The following is a 5,000-nucleotide window of genomic DNA, read 5'->3' as shown; positions in this document are numbered from 1 at the left end:
TACAACAACTGCAACACCTGACTCTCCCATCACAAACAATATCACTCAACACACTCACACCAGCAACCCCCTATCACACCCCATCACACCAGAAGACATGAGACATGCACACACACGATCACAAAACACAACACCAGGAGCCAGCAACATCAACAAACTTATCATGCAACACCTTCCACCCATCATGCTCACCAGACTGCGACACATCTTCAACGCTGCCCTGGCAACAGGACACTTCCCAACCAAATTCAAACATGCATCACTCATCCTCATCCCCAAACCAGGGAAGCCACCTCACGAGGTGACCAGCTTCCGGCCCATTTCACTGCTGGAAGTTCCCGGGAAGCTGCTTGAGAGGATTATCACACACAGATTTAAAACACATCTTGAATACAACAACATACACAACCCTAGGCAACACGGCTTTCGGCCACACAGAGGGACTGGAAGCGCAATCGCCCTCGCTTATGAGGAGATCGCTCTCAAACAAGCACCAAACCAACATTATACTTCGAGACGTCACCAAGGCCTTTGATAAGGTCTGGCATGACGGCCTCAAATACAAAATAACACAACTACAACTGCCTCCACACTTCACACGCCTCTTAAGCAACTTTCTGGACAACATTCGCCTTGGTTCTTACCAAGGCCTTCTCATCCATCTCAGGAGTGGAGTTCCACAGGGCAGCGTCCTCTCACCCACACTCTACATCCTCTACACTGCCAACCTACCACCCCCAGCACCCTAGAGCAATTACATCGCATACTCAGACGACATCACACAAATCATATCACACCCTTCCAAATCCAAAAACATCATGAAAGCAGCCACACAAACAGCCATAAACACGATCAACACCCACGAAAACAAATGGAAAATACAAACAAACACAAACAAATTCACAGTCATACCAGTGGCAAGACGCAACCCACCTCCACTCACAATAAACAACACAGACATACCCTACGCAACCACAGGAAACATGCTAGGCTTACAGCAGAAATGGTATTCACACACACGCAAAACACCGAATAAAACAAGCAAGCACAGCTCTCAAAAAACTCAAACGCTTCTCATACTGCACAACACCCACCAAACTCAAACTCTACAAAACCACTGTAAGACCCATACTCGAATACACACCCATTCCACTGATTGCAATCTCAAAAACACAAAAACTCAAGATGCAATCCATACAGAACAAAGCACTCTACTGGATAAACAACACCACTATACCAGACAGAATACGATACAGAATTACCGCACAATCACTACACCAAACATACAACATAGAGCCACTGAATATACGCATACACATACAAAGCAAACGAACCTGGGACCGCATACAACAAATAGACAATACAAACTACGACGACATCAAAGACAAACACACAAACACACAAACAAATCACCCGTGGTGGCCTAGGACACTCCCACTCATACACGGAGATCCCCCAGAACCTCTCTACGCGAGCTAAATGTTTTGTTGGGGGGAAAGGCCTCCGATCTGCACGCATACGTGCGCGCAGGTCGAAGGATGTTTCCCACCCCCACAGGAAGCTGTCGTTTATATATGTTTATTGATATTTTTTGTATGTAAACAACCTCATTTCTTATTTCCTTTTTATTTTTCCTTTTCTTATAAGCCAACGCATAAATCACTTAGGCAAGGAAAAAGCCTCCTGACCGCTCACAGCTTGTAATGAGCACAAGGGATGTGAAGTTAGAATGACCCAAAAAATCGTCTTGAAACCACCCTGTATATACCTCACTTGGTCTTTATGCATATGCATTACTCATATATACCTCAGTTTTTTTGTCTGTAGCTATGTAAGAAAAAATGCTTAATTATTTTTATAGAAAGATGACACTTCATTTTAATAGTTTTACATAAAGTATATATATTTCTGTATTATCTTTTTTATTAAGATTAGGAAATTGTAAAGTATAATAGTCTACCCTACAGAGTACTATTTTTTTTTTTGTTTTGTTTACCCCACCATACATTCTCTTTATTTAAAGGGTACACTGTTATATGTCAATAGTACCGTTAAATTAAGGTTGTATAATTTATATTTTGATTAATATGTATTATTTTTGTTATTGAATAAATTCAATTAAGTTCTGAAAATTATGCATGTATATGTTTGTACTATATGTTATCTGAGTAGACTTTAAATTTTGAAATATATACAGTACTAAAGCCTGATACTATTGCTATAACCATAAAGAGAGAGAGAGAAAGAGATCAGAGAAGAGTGCCATACAACAGCCTGAAAGTCTTTTAGATTATCATGAAATATCCGAGGTAAGAAAGAATATTCAACTGTAATTATATAATTAATAAAGTCATAAGATACTATAAATTTAATTTATAGAACAAAAGAAAGTAAATATTGGAGATCAAACTAGAAATTAGAGATAAATAGTATGTCTTCTTCACAGCTGGAGGCTGGCACATGGCACTGAACAACATCCCGATGTGTCTCTCTCATTATTATTAAGAATTTAAAACCCATTCAAAGCGTAAGTGTTCTTAACATTAATAGTTGTATATTATTAAAATGATGTTTAGTCAAAATTTACTATAATGTGCATACAATTACTCAGATCATGTATAATAACATAAATGCTATACGTAATTTGTTTGTTTGCAAGATATATTTGTACTTTTAAGAAATGACTTATTTAGATTTATAACTTTATATTGTTTTATCATTCCTAAACTAGAATATTGTTTCATTTCTAGGAATGGGTTTATTTTTTTGTATATTTTTTTTTGTTTATTTTTTTAGTTTATGTTTTTAGTTTTTTTTTTATGGCTTTGCTGAAGGTTGGATTTATTTGTTCCTGGTGCTGTGCACAAGAATGAAAGAAAATATATTTTAGGAGCCCAGGAGATTGATGAAAAAAAAGAAGATAGCTGAGAAGACCAACTAGTGACAAGTTGGAGTAGCGGGACATTTTGGTAAATGTATGTTTATATTATTGTAAAAGTGTAATGATTTATGACTCATAATGTCAACTAAAATTTGTAAGCTTATTAAGTGTTTTGCTATTACCCCTTCTCTCAGTTACCTCTAAGGTTGAAATTAGATCATAAATACCCTGTATGATTCTTCATCTTTTATAGTGTGGGTTCTAAAGGTAAATATTGGAGAAACCACACCTTGGAAATAACAGATAGTGCCCATCTGGATAAAATATTTGAGTGGTTCTCAGAGAGGGCACGACAAGCTTGTGTTGTGTTTGTTTGTTTGTTTTTGTTTAGGCTGTGCTGTCCGGAGGATGATTTCCACGCGAAAAAATCACTGCAATGCCAAGGCCATACCATCACCTTTACCGCCTTCCGCCGCTTATGCACAACAGAGGACTTCATGCCTCACACTCACATCATCCCATCACATCATTACATCATATTATCACATCATATAACACCACATCACACCACTGCATCATTCATCATATCATACACTACCACATTCTCATACAACCTTAACGAGTTATGCGTTGGACACACATCAACTGTTTAATGTTTTTAATATCTTCCAATGTTTTTGTTTGTTATAGTCATATGTTCTGTTTACCACAGTTCTCGTTTAAATTAAACAAAAGAGTGACCCACTGAACCTCGCTCTCAGCTCCTAGGAGCTGGAAGGGAGGCAGACGAGGGTCTTACCTGCAACAGGCTATCATAGCGGGATCACACCTGCTATGATAATCCCTGGCAGGCGAAAAAAAAAGAAAACAAATATTTTAATATCTTGTTATTGTTTATATTCATGCTCTTTTACCGCACTTGTTTACATTCATGCTCTTTTCACCACAATTCTCGTTTAAATAAACAAAAGAGTGACCCACTGAACCTCGCTCTCAGCTCCTAGGAGCTGGAAGGGAGGCAGACGAGGGTCTCACCTGCAACAGGCTATCATAGCGGGATCACACTCGCTATGATTATCCCTGGCAGGCGAGGGAAAAAAAAAAAATCTTTTAATTTCTTGTTATTGTTTATATTCATGCTCTTTTACCACACTTGTTTACATTCATGCCCTTTTAACCACAATTCTCGTTTAAATAAACAAAAGAGTGACACACTGAACCTCGCTCTCAGCTCCTAGGAGCTGGAAGGGAGGCAGGCGAGGGTCTCACCTGCAACAGGCTATCATAGCGGGATCACACCTGCTATGATAATCCCTGGCAGGCGAGGAAAAAAAAAAAAATCTTGTGGTATATCTGTACGTTACTTGTTTCACCATTATTTTTATTTTTCACACCTTTCTTGCTTACCATCAGCTTTCCTCGTTACTTTTTTCTGATTTTTTTTCTTTTTTTTTTTCTCGGTTTATCTTCATATTCCTTTGTTCCTTTCCATCATCATCCTTCCTCACTTACTTTCCAACTCTCTTGTTACCGTGTTCATCCTTCCTCACTTATTTGTTCCCATGTTTACTTTTCTCTTTACCATTTATCCCTATGTTGACTTAACAAATATGAATGAATGGAAGAGTAGCTGTGTCAACAACAGTACGATAGGGTACAAAGGGAATGATACGGTCAGAAGGTACATGACATTGATATTTTTTTTTTTTTCACTCTTTTAGACTTTTAATCAATAAAATGTTTTAACAAATAAAGGTGTCTCCTCCATCCAGCCTGGCTCCATTCACGATAAATAAACCACACTCCCGACCAGTTGCAACCAAAAAATTAAAACCATGCAAGGGGTATCGCCCCCCTACTTTTTATCTTATACTTCTTTAATTTTCAGGTAGCTAGCTACCCTTAGCTTTCCTTCCCCCTCCTTAAACTAAGGATTCCTCCCCCTCCTCCCTCTTTAGTTCATCAGACTTGCGAGATCTCCATTCACTGATCCTCCAGCAGACCAAGAGCATAGCAGCAGCACACAAGGAATGCCCAGTCCTTAGCCGACTGGGGAGCATAGTACTAACATAGGACTAACATAGTAGATGGCCACATATCCATTTACTATAACATGACG

At 38.5% G+C, this 5,000-nt stretch overlaps 1 protein-coding gene across 2 annotated transcripts in view; it reads right to left on the bottom strand.

The window, feature by feature from the left end:
* The window catches only part of LOC125026621 (venom protease-like), a 19,627-nt gene that overhangs the window by 6,615 nt on the left and 8,012 nt on the right, over positions 1-5,000 (bottom strand). The gene's annotated exons all lie outside the window — the stretch shown is intronic.

This window comes from Penaeus chinensis, chromosome 6, assembly GCF_019202785.1.
Source record: "Penaeus chinensis breed Huanghai No. 1 chromosome 6, ASM1920278v2, whole genome shotgun sequence".
Taxonomy (NCBI): domain Eukaryota; kingdom Metazoa; phylum Arthropoda; class Malacostraca; order Decapoda; family Penaeidae; genus Penaeus; species Penaeus chinensis.
The sequence above is the reverse complement of the archived record's forward strand: the minus strand, read 5'-3'. Positions and strand labels throughout refer to the sequence as shown.